Source organism: Pteronotus mesoamericanus, unplaced genomic scaffold, assembly GCF_021234165.1.
Source record: "Pteronotus mesoamericanus isolate MK-2021 breed Mesoamerican mustached bat unplaced genomic scaffold, CSHL_Meso_final scaffold_54, whole genome shotgun sequence".
NCBI lineage: Eukaryota > Metazoa > Chordata > Mammalia > Chiroptera > Mormoopidae > Pteronotus > Pteronotus mesoamericanus.
Window position 1 is genome coordinate 40,794,378 of NW_026555321.1, and position 20,556 is coordinate 40,814,933.

The 20,556-nt window shown below is 41.4% G+C and overlaps 1 protein-coding gene across 1 annotated transcript in view; it reads right to left on the minus strand.

Moving 5' to 3' along the window:
- The window catches only part of ARHGEF3 (Rho guanine nucleotide exchange factor 3), a 315,180-nt gene that overhangs the window by 143,973 nt on the left and 150,651 nt on the right, over nucleotides 1-20,556 (minus strand). The window lies entirely within an intron of this gene.

A 20,556-nucleotide genomic window follows, 5' to 3' on the forward strand; every position in this document is an offset into this window, starting at 1 on the left:
TTAAAGCATGTTTGACAAATAGGTTACGACTCCTGTGCAGTCCGGAATGTTTGGTAGCATCCTCCTGGAGCACTGTATTGAGAAGGATTACACAGGACATCAAGTGGGAGAAGGCTGCGATCCGTTAGTATGGGGGGAGGGTGCCGGGCAAGAGTGGGGAACAGCTGTGTTGGTACGCTGTGGCCGAGGACAACCTGGGCTGCCCCTGAGTCCAGCTTCTCTTGCTTTGAGAGGCTACAGTAATATACCAGGGATCTTTGGAAATGCCAAGTGGGGGCTGAGGCTCTTGGATGTTATATGTAAAATGGAAATAATGCCTACCAGGTTAGGATGTTGTGAGACTCATAGGTGATTTGTGTAAAGTTCCTGGAATGAATTCTGGCACATAGTAGAGGCACAATAAATGGTTACATAATACCCAAACTATAAGCTATTCAGATATATGCAGCTACCTGTTATTGTCAGATAATAGAACTTTACGCTGCTATAGTTCCATTCCTAGAACTTAATGATATGGTCAACGTGGCACATTAACAGTAACCTGTTACCCTAAGAGGGCCGCCCTGGTAAAGGAGAAGGGATGACAGTCAGAAGCTCTTTTCCTCACAGGCATTCACCACTCTCTAGACCAACTCAACACACTGCCCAGCGCTGAAACCCAGTCTCCTGGGTGTCCCTAACCCCAGACACTTCTATGTACAAGTGTCAAATCCAGAAGACAAATGTCCCCTGGTAGACTTTTTAATTAAGTCATGGATGGTTAATCTGGGATAAAATGATCTCCTTAAGAAACCCACAAACTTTATGAAATAAAAGCTGCATGGAGTATGAAAGTGTATTTTCATTTCAATTTCCGTTACTTAGGGTGGTGACTGACCAAGGCCAGCAACAAAGAAGGAATCTGAAGTTTAAATTCTGGCCCAAAGAAAAAATTTCACAAGGCAGCAGTTGGTTCTTTGTCTATTTGCTCTATGTTCATTGAGCACTTTTGAGGTGTAAAACTCTGCTCTGACTCCTGGGATATAACAGTGATTGAGCCAGGCATAATCTCTGCCCACCAACTGGGAATAAGAAGAAACATAATAACAATTAGATTGTGATCCCTGCTATGAATGAGTCAGATGAGATGCTGAGACAGAAACTAGCAGGCGATGCCTATTTCATAAAGATAATTTACTTTAGTGTTTTGTTTTACAGTTTTTGGTTGACCTCATGAGATTTAAGTCCACAAAGGCAGGACTTGGTCTGTTATGGTCATCTTCCCAGAACCTGCTGTAGTGCCTGGTACTTGGCTGACTCCCCCCAGAGGAATAGTTCTTGATTTTTGTTGTTGTTATTGATGCCCTTGCTCCTACCCTCTTTGAGAAACTTGTCCTCTTCACCAATTACCCAACTGCAAGAGGGACACGAGGTGGAGAAAATGGCGAGAGCCAAAAGGGTGCCCATTCCCCCCACCCAGCCAACCTAATCAACCCCTGTGATGGAGAGTGCACACATGATACAGCCCCATGCATGTGCTGGACATCCCACCCAGGAACTTGTAAATTCTACCCAGCAATTTCTAAAATATTGGGGAGCTCATTCATGCCAATGATCTAAAGAACAGTTAATGAATAAAACACCAGTGGTAAAGTTAAGCCCTGGAGACACAGACAAATGAACATCTTGGAAAACAGGGTGTGGCAGGATACTGCACTATTTTGAACTTCACCAAAGTGATTAATAATGATACTACGCAGGCTGATGATGGCAGTTTTAGCCTATTTAAACATATTGATCACAGAGCTCAATCCTTATATTCATGATTTCATTTGATCCACATGATCACTCCACAAGGTAGGTGGGTACTAGTATTATATCCAGTTTACGGAGGAGGAAACAGGGGCACATAGAAGGGTAGGGACTTGCCTGAAGTTCTATAATTGGCAAGTGGCAGAGCCTGGATTCAAACCTAGATCTATCTGGCTTCAAGCTATGTGTTTCCCCAGCATCTTGTCCCTGAGTATGGGAGAGCAAGCACATCACACATGCCGAAAAGGTCTAAGAAAGTATTGAACATCAGAAATGTGGGAGGAAACATCTTTATAACTTTTATTCTATTAGAGGACTGGCCTTGAAAGGCCTATACCTACCTAGACTAGATAACATTGTGTGGTCCTAGGTAGGCTAGGGAATGAGCCATTTTACTTCCTCTGTGCATCAGATACCACGCACAGCTCCCCAGGGGGAGTCCCTGGGCAGGAAGGACACTGTGTGTGAACTGTCTGCATTTACACACTCGGTTTCACAGGTTCTCAGCTAATTTGAGGAGCCACGGACCCACCCTGTTATTCTTGTCAAATTTACTGAACTCAGTGCTCAGTCCACTCCCTTTTAACCAAGAAAACAAAGCCCCTTGGGTGAGTCCAGTAACTGTGCCTTAGTCTGCCTCTCTGATTTGAGCACATAACTTTAAACCCCAGTGCCCTGTGTGGTGGGTCAATGAATAATTTCTGAATGAGTGACTAAAAGAATGAATAAAGGAGGCCAGTGTTCTTGGGGTGACACCCTTCCCTTCCGCTAACCACCTGGCTGCCAAAATTAAATCAAAACCTCAAAAGCAAAATCACTGAAGGCTGAAATTCTTCAACCTCAAATTTCCTTGGAGACTCAAAACCCACAACTTCAAGCTACAATTCTTGCTTTTCAAATAAGATTACCAGTGGGGATATTTATTTTCCTTCAAATACATAGACAAGTTAAAAGAAATCACGGTTGTTCAGACACTGGTCCAAATGGGACATTTGTGGCTTCCACTCCTCCTGTGAGTAGGAATGTCAGGTCTGTTCAAGGACAAGGCATACCCAGGGCCAGGGCATCTATCCATATACTGTCCTGTGCAACAGCATGAGGACTCAGCCTCTGTGCTTTAGGAGCAAGGAATCCAAGACTGATAACGCCTCACTTGAAAGGAAACAGTCAGCTAAACCAAATCATAAATAAACTAACTGGGTACCTGAGCCCTTTGTTTGAACACGAAGGTGCCTCTCTGGGGCAGGAAAGAAAGGTACTTACGGCGGAGAATTTATGAAAACAAAGGGCCTGAATGTACTATCTGATTCCTTAGCCCTGCCAGTAACATATTTGATGGGGTCAGTTTCTAGAAGTGTTTGGCTGCTGGGAAATCTCTCTCATGCTTCTCAAATGAAAAAAGAGCCAGGAGGCCCTTTATTAATTTGCACCAGGGAAAAGCCCTTTGTATATTCAGATGTGAGATCTGATGGAGATACAAGTGTCTCAGGATGGATCAGGCAGACTCTGTCTGGAACTCATTACTGGTGACTCCATCCTGCTGTCTCAACTTTAAGTCCTCACCTGTCTTTCTTCCAACCCACCTGCACCATGTGTCATTCTTCCTGGGGTCACTGTATGGCTGCCTCTTTCAGGCTTAGCTACATTCTGATAGCACAGGGCAGATATCTAAATCTCATTAGTAAATTGTCCATGAACAACTAACCAACTGCTTTTTCTGTTGTTCCGTGTGAGGCTCTCTGTGAAGAGCACTAACCCTAATCTCAAAAGAGCTGGTCCTGGTCCAAGCCTGAATGATCCTATCCTTACTGGGTTCAGTTTGCATTCTCCCTAGACCCAAATCTTGGACTCCTTTGAGAATTTTGAGTCTAAGAATCAAAGGAGAATCACCAGTTGTCTTTGGATACACAAGTGGAGGGAACTGGGCACCTGCAGTGAGCCATGCAATGTGCTCACAATGTAAAGGACTGGTCCATTTAAGCTTCTCTTTAACTCAGTTTAAGTAAGTATTGTGTTCGTTTTACAAAGGACAATTAAGCTGAAAGGCTTTGGTGACTTGCTGAAGGTCACAAGCTTAGTAAATGCTGGAGAGGGGATTTTTCTTTAGGCCAGCCTGATTCCCAAATCACTCATCTTTCTGCCATGCCATGCTATTTCTCTTTTTACATTGTTTTAAAACAATATGCATTTTATTTAAATTAATATTAAAATAATATAAAAAATAAATATTTGTTTAAAACAGTGTTTTACAACAATATTAAAAGGCTCACAATGCATTTACCTACACATCTCAAGGAAATTAAGAGCATAAATGAGACAGACCTAGGTTCAAAATCCATCTCTACCATTTGCTATTTGGTGTGACTTTGAGCAAGTTACTTTTTTATCCCTTTATTCACTCAACAGTCAGTTACTGAGGATCTATGGTAGGCCTGGTTCTAGGTGTGGAGGATGTATTTGTCTATAAAACACTTCTATAAACTTTGATTTTTCCATCATAGGGTTATTTCTGGGATTAAAGGAGACAAAATATTTAAAACAGGGCCAGGCAAATGGCAAGACATTTAAACATGGTAATTATTATTGCTACCATGGTTATTACTATATTTACTATTACTATGATTGTCACTGCTGTTCTGTTGTTATTTGACTTTGAGAGGCACCAGGGCGGGTACTAAGACAGGGGATCCTGCAGGAGGATGGATAGGAGACCTGGGGTACAGCCTGACCCTCCTCTAACCCACGTCACTGACACAGGGTTAGAAATGGGTGTTCTGTGGATACCTTCAGTCACGTTTGCTGTATGTTGTTCCCACTTCATGCACAGAAACAGGACAAATGTGAGGCCAGATCATTTCAAATGGCCAAGATTGAATTGATTGGTGTCGGAACAGCCCTGTTATTTAATCAGAGGGCTTTTCTATTTAATAACCAAGTGACCAGAGCAGCAAAGAGGCACTGATGGAGAGAGAGCAGCTCCCAACTTGACAGCAATTGCCCCTGATTAATCATTTATAATTATTAAATTCAAACCAGATCTCAAACCTTTTTGATTTATCTCATTGCTGGCAAACAACTTTGGTGGTTGCAGAGGCTTTGATGCCTTGCCTTTCATCTGCACCTTCTTTGGGCAGAGATTAGCAAAAGGATTTTGTGTTCTTGTGCTTGCCCTTAGGTGGAACTTAACTCTCTACCTCACGTTTGAGCAGGGAAAGGATCCACATTTTGTTTCTCTACTGTCTGAAGCTACAGGGGTGAGCAAGAGAATCGACAGAGGGACCCCCTACTCCATTTTTAATACACTGCTGGGGGGTTTTCTCCCTATTTTTAGAATATCCTCTCTTTTCCAGCATCCAAGAGCACTATTTCTTTTTTCTAGACTTCTCAGTGTACTCACAAGGTATAGAACTTGAAAATCTTGTGCTCTTTGAGCTATTGGTAAATAGATTTTAACTAACATAATATGCAATTTTGTACTCAGATGTCATTAATGATGGTTTGAGGGGATAGGTGAGCTCTAATGTAAGACTTGGGATCACACCCTAGTTATGTCATTTATTTGTTGTAGAATCTTAAGCACAACAGTTTACCTTTCTGAACCTCAGTTTTCTCATCTATAAAATGGAAATACAAAGGTTATTGTGAGAGTGAAATAGGTCAATGTGGGCACGGGGCTCAGCACTATGCCTGGCACACAGTATATACTCAAGTATTCAGTATTCAGTAGTAGCAACAGCAGCAGTAACAGCAAGTGAGAGCAACCACCAGAGGAAGAAAATCATGGAGAAAATACTTAAAATGTATTAACAGCCTACCCATTAACTTGATTCCGAGAAGCCAGGAAAAGCCCAGTTACTGATTTTGGCCACTGAACAGGGGATCCATAGCTAGTTTGGAAGCAGAGATGAGTTCTTGGCCAAGGAAAGGTCTTCTTCTTCAGTGGAAAGGAAAACATACTCAACCAGGCAAGTGGGAGGAGGCGGCCCAGCCAGCCCCCTGTGCCACCACCAGCCTCAATAGTCAAACTACGGCCAGAGTCATTGTCATTTCACAAACACTTACAGACTACTTTTCCCTCAAACACATTCAAGGCCAGAGGAGCAGGAGAGAAGACAGAAAACTTGTCTACCCAGGGCAGACAGCTAGACAGTGTATTTTTCCAGAAAGACTGTTCTAGAAAAACTCCATTACAGGCACCAATCTAAATTGGGAGAAGGGATTCATATTCACAAAGATTTCTAATTGGATATGACAAAAGCACAAAATCAAATTAACCAGAGCACTTTTTTTCTAGGCCTCTAATAATTATAATTATTTTTTTTTTTTTCCTACTGGATCTCAAGTACACTGACTTGGATTAATAACAACCTTGGTTCATAAAACATTATTAATACATAGGCCTCCCTGGCCACCCTCTTTTATTTGTTTATTCACTTATTTTTAACAACATAATGAACTCCTGCTTATTAAAAATTATTCCCATATGGAATGGTTTGACAAAAATATTATCCATATAGTTCGGAGAATGTCCAAATAATTTCTTAATTTCTAGAGAATTACTCCATTGAACTAACCAACTTAGAAGGTACAATTGCACAATTTGCAGTCAAATGTGCTTATTCTGGAAGCCTGATTTTACAAGGAGAGCTCTCAGTTCTTCACTCATTTATGTTTCTGTCTGCCTTTTCCTATCTAGAAAGCCCCCAGAGCTGGTAATACCTTAGCTACATCCTAAAATATAGTATTTTCCTCTCACAAATTCTCTAAATAATTTTTTTAAATTCATACTCTAAATCTAATCAAGAAGAAACATCTAATAAACTTACATTGAGGGAAACTATACAACATAACTTGTCTCTACTCTTCAAAACTGTCAAAAATCAAGAACCACTAAGAAGCCTGGAAAACAGTTCCAGATGAAAGAGACAAGACAATAAGTGCAACATGATTCTGAATTGGATTCTGGTCCAGCAAAAACAATAGCTATAAAATATATTATTGTGACAGTTGGTAAATTTAAAAAAATAAATGGTAGATGAGTTGATGTATTTTGTCAATGCTAAATTTCCTGCCTTTGATAATTATACTGTGTGAGAGGATGCTCTTATTCTTAGGAAATACACACTGAATTGAAGTATTTGGGTTTAAAGAGACATAATTATGTCTGTAACTCTTTCTCAAATAGGAAGGAAAATATTTACATTCATATATTAAATATATATACATATTCTATATATAAATATAGAGAGAGAGACAGAGAAACAAAGAGAGAGGTAGAAAAGGATAAAGCAAATGGGACAAAATGTAAACAATCAGTGGATTGGGGTAAAGGGTTTTCAGGAGCACCTTATTCTAGACTTGCAACTTTTCTATAAGTTTAAAATCACATTAAAGCAACATTGTCCAAAGTAAAACAAAATAAATCCAGAAATAACCTGTACACACATCCCGTATCCATCCTAAAAAAAAAAACAACCTAAAAACAAAAACAAAAAACAAAAAATCAAAAGACTATAAACAGTCCCATGCACATCCGGTCTTTCTCAGGGCATCGATATGCACTCAATGCCAGCGGGCCATAGGCCCTCCATGTGCCTCCTGCCAAGGGCTCAGCTCCGCCGGATCTTCCAAACCTTGGTGCTTGCGGGCCCGGTGCTCCTATAAGGCAGCAGGTCCACCCACGCACCAAGCAGAAACGGGGGCACAATTCCTTATGCACAAGAAGAATATAATTTAAGAATTCGACAAAAAATTGCTCTTTCCCAAACAAAACTGGAAACTCTCACAACAGATCATCTATCCTTAAAGATGTTCCTCTCTTTCAGTGAGAAAAAGACAGCCATAAGCAAAATAACTGCAATAATACCCTTCTCCTTAATACAAGGTCCTTGAATATACCCAGAGAGAGAGAGAGAGAGAGAGAGAGAGAGAGAAAGAGAGGGAGGGAGAGAGAGAAACATTGATTTGTTTCTGTCTGTATGCCCCCTGACCAGGGACTGAACCTGCGACCCAGGCATGTGCCCTGACTGGGAATCAAACTGGTAACCTTACAGTTTGCGGGACACCACCCAACCAACTGAGTCACACTGGCCAGGGCATAATGTCTCTTAATATAGTTCCTTACAATGTTGCCTCTGGAGGTGATTCCAGAGAAGCCATGGCCTGTCCATGTGACAAAGACCCTTCTCCCTGTCCAGGTAGAGTTCATTAGCACAGAGGAGGCCACCAGCTTTCAGGGTAGTTGTCCTGACTAACTTGGGAATGACACTTTTGGAGATAGTCTGCATAGAAGCCATCAGAACAATAATGTGAAAGTCAGTTACTGTTTTGGTGCAGTGTCTGGAAAGACATCAACTGTGATTAGAGGGACATTTTCCCTCTGCAGCTGTCTTTGAAAGTAGAGGAGGGCCTCACCACAATCCCAAATTATAGGAGGGAGGCAAAGGGCCCCCAAACACCAGAGACATGCAGGTATTCAGAACATCCCTTCTTTAGTGGTACTATCATGTCCTGTCAAGTTTTGAGTAAAAAAGCAAAAGTTGTGGTGAGCCACAAATGTGCTGCTGGGACGGGGGAAAGTACTTTGCACTAAATTTTCAAATCCTGATTTTTGCTTCAAAGCCCATCCCAATCGCTTTTATCCTGATGTCTGAGACCGAGGTCTGGATTTTGCAGAATCAAAGCATATTTATCCAGCATTTAATCTATTTTCCCAGGAAATGAGTGTTTTACTAAGAATAGAATTCTTTCATGTCCAGAATTTTCCTGGACACTTCTAAAGCTTTACCCAGTATACAGTAAAAGCTCAACAACTGTTTGTTGACTGACACATGAAAAAATTTACCCACCTATCTCCAAATGTCAAATATAAAGCTATAGACTTTCTTTTCAGGAAGACTAAAAACTCTAACTCTAAGACATGCCATCCATAAAATTCCATTTTTTTATTCTAGGGCCCACTATCTTCCTGAATTGTGGCAACAGAAACCCAGGAACAACAGGAAAATCAGAAAAATGAATTTCATTAGATAGGTCTATTCATTCAACATATATTTTAGGAGCACCTATTATATGCCAGGCACTGTGCAAGATACAGTAGACACATTGATCAGTAAAGAGATACAGTCTTTGCCCTCAGGAAGAAAATAGTTGAGTAGGGAACAGTAGGGGTCAGAGATGATAAACCAGTAAGCAAATAAACAAGCTAGTTACAGAGTATATTACGTGTTATGAAGAAAGTAAACCAGGGCAATATGAAAGGAGGTAGGGGCAGAGCCACTGGAGAGAGTGGTCAGGGAGGCTTCCTAGAGGAGGGACATACATTTGAGTGATAGGACGGAAAGAGACAAGCCAAGATGGGGATGGGTGGGGAAGGAGAGCTTCTAAAGACCTCTCATCATTAAAGGTTCAAGTTCTGTCCTTCCACATGTCCCACACACAGTACCTGAGTCTATTCTAATTGGCCAGTGCCTGTGCATGTGACTCTCTGATATGTCCTGCGATATATCTAATCCTGGACCTCACCACTCTCTGAACAGTCTGCGCTCCATGCGGTCAGACGTTCTAGGCATGGACTCAAACCTGAAGACAAGAAACCCTCTTCCCACTAGAACTTCAGTTCTGTCTTGAAATTGCTAATGGGGCTCAGGCCAAAATGGAAGCTCCATCTTGCAGAAGCACCTTTTCAATCTCCCTAATTTTGGACTCCTGGTTCTCCTTGGGATGTTGCAAAAGCTTTCCAAATAGAGGCTCTCTAAGTTTGGCAACACTGGCCTGCCTGTGTTTCAGCCAGAGCTCATCAATTCATCAGTAAACATTTACTTTGAGTGACCACAGATGGACAGTGCTATTCTACTCACTAGATGTCTCGCATTGGCAAAAAAACAACAATAAATGTTACACAATGGTCTAACTATACAGGCAAATTCGGGAACACTGAGTTTATTAGCCAATTGTAATAATACCATATTGGAAGAGGAAGAGCAAAAATGCAATATGATGTTACTCATCAGAAGAGTATCACCAATATGTTAGGGAAAAGGGCAGAGAGAGTTGAACACTACAAAATTTAATATATTTTTGCACTTTAAAGAAAGAAAATGGTAAGTTGCTTATTTGGGTGTACACCTTGGGATAATGTTTCCCAAAGGGCAGGTCTGGTGCCACAGTCGTTTCTGAGATCATGTTAGGCAATATGCTTATGGGCTGTCTTAGTTTGGGTTCTGTTCAAAACAAATCCTGGGATAAAGATTTAGGTATGAGCTGTTCACGTGGGAGGTGAATACCAGGAAGAACTGTGGGAAGTGGGGCAGTGAGATGGGGAAAGGAGGGAAGCCATGGAGGGGTCTGGAGCCAGCAGGTTACAGTCATGGGCATCTGGAGTCCAGTCCACTGATGACACCCCAATAGACTGCAGGACACACCTCGTAACTTCCCACTGAGGCATGAGGAGGTGGAAGTATTCAACCTACCGACTCCTGCCTCTTTTTGATGGAGAGGGGCTGCTCGGGATGCTAACCCTCTTGACTGGATAACCCCTCAGGTAGAAGAACACAGGAGGTCACAGGTGGGTACAGGGAGCTCTGCAGGGAGCATCTGGAGTGAGCCTAGGGGATACGAGTAGGGCACTAGGAGAGTCTGCGACAACAGGATCTACCCAGCATCAGATTACATAATAAGAAAGTTATCATATTTTGCCATGTATAATGCACTTCCATGTATAATAAGCACGGATGTTTTGGGCCCAAATTTTCAGGGAAAAAACTCTTTCATTTTAATTTTTTAATTCAATTATTTATATATTTATATTTAGAAATAAAACATGTTATCATATTCCAGGGTATTATATTTTGTATACAGATATCATTATTGCTTTCTAGAGTTACACTTTTAACACATAAGCTTAAATAAAAGAATTAAAAACATTTATATAGATACAGAATTAGTACTACCCATATATAATGTGTATCTGTATTTTTCCCTCAAAAATTTGGGCAAAAAAGTGCACATTATACATAGCATGATATTATGTTTTTAATTCACTGCCCAGCTGACAGGAGAAAAGTTTAGATTGGGGCTACATCACCTTTAACACCCACCCAGTACATACCAACATCAATCCTTCTTTTCTGGGTGCAATAGCATCTAGCTAGAATTTACTTAACATTGTTTTGTGTGTCATTTACCTTCATGGTTCTATTCCCACTTACGGGGTCTGTCCAGAAAGAGTTCAACCACTGTTAACATAATAAGAACAGTTTGTGCGACATTGGTGTAACCTAGCAGCCAAGGAGAGAGGACTGGAATGCACATGCGTAAACGATGACTTCACTATACTAGTCAGTGGCGGCAGTAGACACCATTGAGTGAGATATGTACTGTGTGGCCATCGCATTCAAAATGACTGCAGGAGTAGAGCAACAAATCTGCAAGAAATTTTTAGCTAAGCTCGAATATTCCTCCACAGAAACTTTTCAGAAGATTCAGAAGGCCACAGCTTTGGCAACTAGTGACTGGCAGTTTCATCACAAAAACACACCCACTCCCGCATCACATCTCATGCAGTTTTTTGACAAAACATCAAATCATCCAGGCAACTCAGTCCCCCTACAGCCCAGATTTGGCGCCCTGCAACTTCTGGCTTTTCCCAAAACTAAAATCACCTTTGAAAGGGAAGATATTGCAGACCATCAATGAGATTCAAGAAAATATGTTGGGACAACTGATGGTGACTGGGAGAACTGAGGTATCATTGTCCTATGTACAATGTTTCTTTTATCTTTTATCTTCTTCAATAAATGTCTCTATTTTTCATAGTGCATGGCTGGATACCTTCTGGACAGACCCCCATATAGCAAGCATATTGGTTCTGTTAATCATGATAATCTTTCCATTAAAGATAAATATGAGGAAAAAACTGTTTTGTTTTCTAGAAGAATGTTAAGTATTTTTCTACGTGGCTGTGGTAAAAGGTGATTCACAAATGAGTGTGGTTTAGGAACACTTTCTTTGTGGAAACTCAGTCTCATAACTGTCAGACAAAGTAACTGTCCCATGCATTATTGCTGCTTCTGACAAGCACAGAAAAAGCAACGTTCTGATCCCTTCTCCCCCGGGATGACTACAAAGGGACTCCTCCTTTTCCCCTGTCCATCCTTTCTGGAGAGCATTTGTAGCCCTCTGCCTGCCCAGTCATGGATTAAAAATGAAATTCGTATCTAATAGGTCTAACTTTAGCCGCAGGAAATGGGAGCATGAGGGAGACCCAAAGGGTTAGCCATGCTTTGTTTAAGGATGGGCACTGTTATCTTTACTGGGCACATTTTCCCTTTTTGGGAGGGGAGGGAGTGGAGGCTAAGGTTTGGGGAGGGAGCGGGAAGCAAGGTCTGTGGGATCTGTTTCCTGGTCAGCTTTGCGGGAGATTTCTCCCCTCTGTTGTCATAGTCCTGGCTCTTAGAGCTACATATTATGAGGACCTGGTGATGCCCACTTTCGGATGTATTGTAAAAGATATTTTGATGGTGAAAACCACTCAAACAAGAAATTTTAAAACGCTCTGTATGTTGCAAACACATCTATGAAATACTTCAGTAAAAAAACTATTTAGTTTCAACCTAGTTTTCTAAAATGTGTATTTGTATATTTTCTCTGGCTTGATTACAATGTACACTATTTACAGAAATCTGCTTTATACATTTTAATCAGAAGTTGCCAGAACACAACTGAAGTTATTTCTCTCACCTGATGCATAAGTAGTAAAACAGAGTGACTGGGGGACAATTATTACCTGGTTGTTATCTATTTTTTAAGGCCATTGAACTAGCTATGTGACCTCGGGTGTTTCACTTTTCCTCTCTGGATTTCAGTTTCATTATCTGTAAAATAAGGGAGTTGGACTAGGTGACCTGTAAAGTTTCCTTCCAATATTGTTTGCATGTACGAAAACATGCATCCAAAGAGCGTGCTGGGTCAGGAAGGAAAGTGGGCAATGAGAATAGCAGAGATTGGGAAACACTTTCTAGAAATAAATATGAGATTCTCTATTTGCCTCAAAGTCACGTATTACAAAAATCCTATCTGTAAGTGATACTTTCGAACCACAAATTTGTGTTCAGGCCCCAGCATGGCCCAAGGTACTGTACAGAGAAAGTGACCTATTAATGTGCTCTAAACAAACGGACAAACGTAACTTCCCTGGGTATCTTTTGAGGACTCAAGGCTAATATGCCAGAAAGACCAATGAACAATGAAAGAAAAGAGAAAATGCAAGGGATTAGAAGAAGAAAGAAAGAGAGATAAAAAAGAGAATGAGCAAGGGAGAGAGGAAGGGTGAAGAAAGATACACATATGTACATATATACATACAAGGTCTGTGCAGAAAAAGTCCACTCTTTATACATACAAGGTCTGTCCAGAAAAAACCATTCTTGTTATATATTGCTACTATGACAAGAATGGTTTGCAGACATCAATGTAATCTGGCAGCCAAAATGAATGGACTAGGACGTGCACGCATGAACAATAATGACTTCACTGTACTAGTTAGTGGAGGCAGTAGACACCATTGAGTAAGGATGTGTACTGTGTAGCCATCGCATTCAAAATGACTGAGCAAGTAGAGCAACAAATATGCATCAAATTTTGAGTTAAGCTTGAATATTCCTTCACAGAAACTATTCAGATGATTCAGAAGTCCACAGCTATGGGCAACTGGTGATTGGCAGCTTTATCATGACAATGTGCCTGCTCATACATCACATTTTGTGCAGTTTTTTTGTGAAACATCAAATCATCCAGGTGACTCAGCCCCCCTATAGCCCAGATATGGTGCCCTGCAACTTCTGACTTTTCCCAGCACTAAAATCACCTTTGAAAGGGAAGAGATTTCAGACCATCGATGAGATTCAGGAAATACGATGGGGCAGCTGATGGTGTTTGGGAGAACTGTGTGAGGTCCTAAGTGCCTAGTCTGAGGAGACTAAGACGTCATTGTCCTATGTGCAATATTTCTTGTATCTTCTTCAATAAATGTCTCTATTGTTCATATTATATGGGTGGATACTTTCTGGGCAGACCTTCATACACACATACATATGTACACATAGTCAGTTCTTGTTATTCGAGCTAGAGGAAATACAGGGTTAAGTTCCTGCAAGCCTCTGGTCACAGTATCTTCATTAAGCATTTCAAAACATGTGTCTTGTTTTACGTGTCTTTATTTAATATATACTGTTGATTCATTAACTCATGGCCAACAGCCAATTATAGAATTTGTGCTTGAAGAAAGCCTATCCAGCATATATACTTTCTCTGTAAGGCACATAGCAGCCTTCTTGTGCTCAGGAACACTAGACAGCACTTCAGCACAACATATCACGGTGCGGGGGTGGGCATTTTAAACAGTGAAATCAACCAAGACCACAAGAATGTGAAAAAAAATGGCACTGAACAGACCAAGAAAAAGACACTTGTTTACAGTATGAGAACTGGAGCAAGAATGCAAAGTGTTGTTTGGTTCAACCTCAGCTGGGAATGCGAACATCAAATTTGTCACTGCTTTCTTCATGTCCATGAATGACTGCAAAAGTTCTGTGGGTGCTGATCTTGGGTTTACAAGCAAATTACAATCAGTAGGCAAATATGGAATCTAGAATAATAAGAATTGACAGTATAGATGTATATTTATATGAATTTGTATGTAAGTGTATATCCGTATACATACATATATATCGAGAGAGAGAAGTATAAAAGAGTATAAATGCCTGAAATGAAGAAATGAGTGTTTCACCCAAGAGCATTGAGGCTCATGGTGGGGGGGACAGCAGACCTTGCACAGAGGGAGAAGAATGATACCCATGGAGCTGCACCCCTCTGTCCACACCCTTGTTAATCTGAGAGACACAAATATGCTTTAGGCAAAACTGGCTATATAATAACTCAGAACAAATTGAAAATGTGGGGCCTCTTATCCAAGAACTGAGTTTCAAGACAACTATAGAGAAGTGTTAAACCAAGCACGTGGCCCTTCTGAACAGAGGGAGGAGCCTGTGCACCCGCCCAGGTCTCAGGCCCGAGAGACCGGCCCTGCCTCCAGGCAGACCTGACCCAGGGCAGGACAGTTGGCCAGGCCAGAGAAAGTGATTCATACTCACTTTACATTTGTTTGCCCAAAGCTTCAGGTCTCAGCTGAAGGCCTCAGACTGCGCCTTTCCTCCAATAGCAGCCCAGGCCACGCAATGCTGAGAGGGCCCCAGCTTCTTCTCCTATAGCTCTGACCCAACTGGCCCCAAAGGACAGCAAACACCATGAGAACACTGACTGAGTGATTTCTATCTAAAATAAAAAGCAGTGGCCCAATTTTTCACTTCTTCCTCACCCAGGGAACCGGAATACAGAACCTGTTTCTGTGTGTTCACATTCTCTCTCTCTCTCTTTCTCTCTCTCTCTCTCTCTCTCTTTCACATACACACACACACACACACACACACACACATTTCCTTGTGGTAAAGACCTCCTAACTGTTCACAATTCAGAGTTTAGTATCATATGCTCCAAGGAAGGGGGTGGGTGTAGGAGTGGTGGTGTGTTTGGGGCTAAAACAGTCATTGCATCCTTTGGAGCGGCAAAATTTAGAAGCCTGACAATACTAAGGGCCGGAGGAGTGGGGACTCACACACGGCTAGAGGGAGGGTCCTAGGTTTGAGAGCAACCTTACATCATCTAGCCAAGCTAAAGATGTACATGCCTTACTGCACAGCATTCCACTTTTAGGGAGTTACTCTAGAGCATTTCTTGCACATGGGTAGAGACTTGTTCACGGACGTTAAGGATGTTTATAACAGCAAAGGACTGAAATAACAGAAATACCTGTCAATGTGGAAATAAGGTATAGGACATGTACTGACATTCCCATCAGTCAAAATCAATCCATCAATCCAGTTCCCTCTTTCACACATACCTGCCCACATCATTTCATTGCACTCAGACACATAAAATGTACATCAGCTCCAGCACTGCTAGCTCACGCCTCCTACCTAACTCACATTTGGATAGCAGCATGTACTTCCCTATAGTTTATTTTGATCCAACCAGAATCACAAGCACATAGGACCTCCTTGCTTCAGGACCAGGAGTTCTTAATTTTTTTTTTTAATCTCAAGATCCATCTATACTTCTTTTTTTAAATCCTTTCCTGAGGATATGTTTTTTATTGATTTGAGAGAGACAGAGAGAGAGAAAGAAAGAGAGAAAGAAAGAGAAACATTGATGTGAGAGTGAAACATCAATCGGCTGCCTTTCATATGCACCCCAACCAGGAACAGAACCCACAACCCAAGTAGGTAGCCTGACTGAGAATCGAACCTACAACCTTTTGGTGTAGAGAACAATGCTCCAACCAACTGAGCCACTCAGCCAGGGCAAAATCCCTCTATACTTTTAAAAATCATTGAGGGCCCCAAAGAGCTTTTGTTTATGTGGGTTATGTCAATATTTGCACTATTAGAAAATAAAATTGAGCAATTTAAAAAATACTCCTATTTTTTTCCCCAAAAGAAGAAACTTCATTACTTTATGAGAGCCTCTTGAGTTCTCATGCTTTCTTGACAGATGCCTTTGGAGCAGGTGCTTTCTGGGATGGAGTTTTTGGACACTTCCAGGCTATTGGAAGCGCTGCCTTCTGGCCTGCAGCTTTCTGGAACCTTCTGAGCCAGAGCCTTCTTGCCTGCAGCTGCACTGTTTGCAGAAGCTGCCTTTCTGGGAGAAGCGTTCAGGAAAGCTGCCTTTTGAAGCTTCCTAACTTTAAGCTTGATTATCCGGTTCTTTGTTTCCCTTGCCTTCACAACTTTGTAGCAATTAAAATCTGTCACCTTGGCTTTCTTTTCTCTAGCTTCGATCTTCTTGGCTCATCTCATGACGGCCAATTTTGTGCTGATATCTGTCTTCTGCCAGGTTTGTCAGACATATTTCTGAAGGACATCGTGTGGGAACTCGAGGATGAAGTCAGTGAGCTGCATGCATTTGACAACCTGTCTCCTTACTTAAATGCAAGGTCCACCAACCAAAGCTCTGTTCTGATTGATAACATCTACAATCATGACCAGCTTCCCCGCCTGAGGCCCAAATGAGACACAGGCCATCCAGCCAATCTCCACAAAGCACCAACACCATGGTAGCACTGGATGAGAAGGAAGAAGGCCCAGCTAACCATGCACATGAAAAATATTCCTCCTTTTAAAAGTAACAATATATTACTTATTAGTCTGCTCACCATATTTTAATAAAAATTAACTATATTTTCCAAAACAAAATCCATAGTGACAAGAGAAACACTCTTTCATATTTTTATAACTCTCTTAATGTCTGGCTGCATAGAAGACAGCTAGATTCATATACCTGCTTCTGCAATCAATCTGTGACTCTTATTTTGGCTGACACATATGAAGAAAAATTTGTTTGGTAATTACATAGTTAGTTTCTAGATATTGGGGACTCCTAGGGGTCTTTGATCACATTTTGAGAATCACTGTTTCAAATCATCCGCCCCTCTGCCAAAAGTAGTCTTTCACACAGACACAGTCTTGCCATTTCCCACCTCCTTCAAACTGTTAATGGCTGCCTTTGGCTCATAGAGTTAAATCCAAACTCTCCTCACAAAACTCTTCCTATTTGGCCAATCCAGTTCCTGCCCAAACTCTATTACTACCCTGTTTTGTACAGTGAGTATTCTGCTCACCACTGGATACACATGGATAGCTGAACCTGTCCTTCTTGTTCATGCTTCTGAGTCTCAGCCTTGCTGCTGCCAGAAGGACTCCTATGTATCTTTTACAATTTAGCCCAAAGGTCACCTTCTCTAGGAAGCCTTCTCTGATTCACCCTTCCCTTAGAGTTTCCTCTTTTTATGTTTAGATATTTATTTTTTTTAATAGGTAATTAAAGTGCATGGGATTAAATTCCAAAAAGGTATGCCATACAACGATAAATAGACCTCTCTCGCAACCCAGCCATCTCTTCCTCCCTCAGGAGGCACCACTGATCAGTGCCTTTTACATTCTTCCACAGGGGCTCTAGACAAAAATAAGCAAGTTATTTCTTTAACCCAGATGGCATCGTACTATATACACTGCTGTACACTTGCTCAACACTATACCTTGGACAGCTTTCCAAGATATCAAATAAAACTTGGCCTCATTTTTTCAATAGCTGCAAATTACATTTTTAAAAAGTACATAATTTATTTATCTAGTCCCCTATTAGCTGGCTATGTTTGTGGCTTCCAATCTTTTGCTACAGCAAATATCCTCCTACATAAACCAACCTACATGCATGAAAGGTTGCAACATGCTGGAATGGGACTTCTGGGCCCAAGGGAAGATATAGTTGTAATTTTGCTAAACATTGCCAAACTGTCCTCCATAAAGGCCATTCTAATTTATTCCTCTACTGGCCATGCATGAAAGGTCCTGTCACCCTCACCAAACAGTGCTCTCCAACTTTTCAATCTCTGCCAATGTGATACGTGAAAAATAATACCTTGGTGAATTTTAAATCAGTATTTTGCTAATAAGATCAAATATCTAGAGGTACATGTGGCTGTTTGGATTTAAAGGGCCTCTGCGGGGAACAATGCAGATATAAAATATTACCATCACCATAAAAAGTTCTCTTGGATGGCACTGCTCTAGACCTGCAGCCCAGGGGCTACAGTGAGCCGTGTGCGGGTGCGGAGCACGTGAAACGCGGCCTGTGGGCTCAGAGGTGCTCTAAGTGTATAACCCACACCGGATTTTGAAGACCTAGTATGAAAAAAAGGTAAAACATCTTCTTAATAATTTGTATATTAATTACATGTTGAAATGCTAATATATTGGGTTAAATAAATCATTAAAATTCACTTCATCTATTTCTTTTTACCTCTTTTAATGGGGCTATTGGGGCTGTTAAAATTATACCTGTGGCACGCATTCTATTGCTATTGGACAACACTGCTTCAGAGGGCACAGTGTTCTGCTGCTGAGACCTGGATTTTAGCATTTTTCTTTTTACACAGAAATAAGTGTAGCTACTATTGCTGTAAAGAAAAATAGACTCACTGGCCTCTCTTTTTCCTCCTGGCTCCTCCCTGTGCCATGCAAACAGGGTGGGCAACAAAAGGAGAAAGGCGGCGATGATCCTAATGACGAAATATCAGCCCTGAAACAAACCAGTACACTTCCCACCTGGGCGGCCACAGGCAGGAACCAGGGGCATTGCTGACCCCGAACAGGGTTGATTTCCTGGCTGCTGTTAAAACAATGCACCAGAGAACAAAGTGCCTCCAAAACTAAGAATAGAAGAATAGTTCCAAATAAGATTTCCAGAACTGTGCAGGAACAAATTCCTCCCCTGTTCCAACCTTAAGCCGCCTTCCACCCTTGGCTTGACAAAGGTCCCTGTCTCAGTCACAACCATCCTGCATTCTTACCAGTCTGTACACACAGCTCTGAGTGAAGACTAAGGGACAAAGTGGAAAGGGAAGACCTAGACAAAGAGATGACATGGGCTCTGCCTTAGTGGACCCACCCCACAGTGGTCCTACAGCTGAGACTGGGCATATATGTCTCTGTCATCCACGGCTTTGCCTATGAAGATGAAGAAAACTCAGCTTTACCATGTGATTCATAAAACTTATAGGTCAGAATGGACACTGTTTTTAACCAGGTATTGGGGAATTAAACCTAATTTTATCTGAACATGTCATCTTCTTAGAGAATATTGTTGTTGTTATTATTATTATTAGCAGCTGTGGGCCTTTAAGAAAGTGAACCAACCTCTGCAGGTCTCTGTTTCATTGTCTATGTAATGAAGGGGTTGGAGTATATGAGCTTTCCTATGTCATCCAGTCCAAAAGTTCTGTGACCCTATGAACATGCAAATGAGATACCAGCAACAGCTTCATCCTCATCCTCTCACTCATCTAAAAAACACTCATTGTACAATTAGTATGAGTCAGACCCTGAGCCTGCCACTGGCATATAAACATAGGAAAACATCTCTTCCACTGGATGAAGTTTTTAAGAGAGGGAAGGAAAGAGAAGGCAGTGGAATAGATAATTAGAGCAGAGTTCTTCACCTGGGACCATAGGCCTGCACAGAAGAGAACCTTCAAAAATGCAAGTGAGCTCAAGAAAACAAAGGGCTAGTGATTTAGAGAAACTATGGCCAGGTACCATGCTCAATTCCTAGTACATTTTGGGTATTTGAAGAGTTAGCCCCCAAGACAGCATACAAGGTGTACATGGGAATGAACACATGAGAGGTTTGAACCTGAGCCTCTTTGGTGAAACATCTGCTTCATTTCACAGCTGTGCCTTCACCAACCTTCCTCTTCCTCACATCAGATGATTATAAGCATTTAACAGGCCAAGACAGTATTGCACTCATCTGATGTGCAATACTCAACAGGGAGGTAGGAGATGGTAGGATAAAATGAGATAACCTATGTGAAATACTCATCACTAGTCAGCACTCCAGAGGTACTAGCAGATAGTCATTCATCACATATTCATTTAGCACCTAATATATGCTGGGCCTTAGGTTAGCTTTTATCATTTTCATCATTTATTGTTACTATGTGTATCCTCCCCCAATATGGCAAAGTGCTCCACACAGTAGGCACTCAGGAAATGCAGGTTGAGGGAATAATAGGAATAACCTCTCCAGTAGATTAATCTAGTCTTCAGCAAACTCTTAGGCCCTCTCCTGACCTCCATGGCTTATGAATTG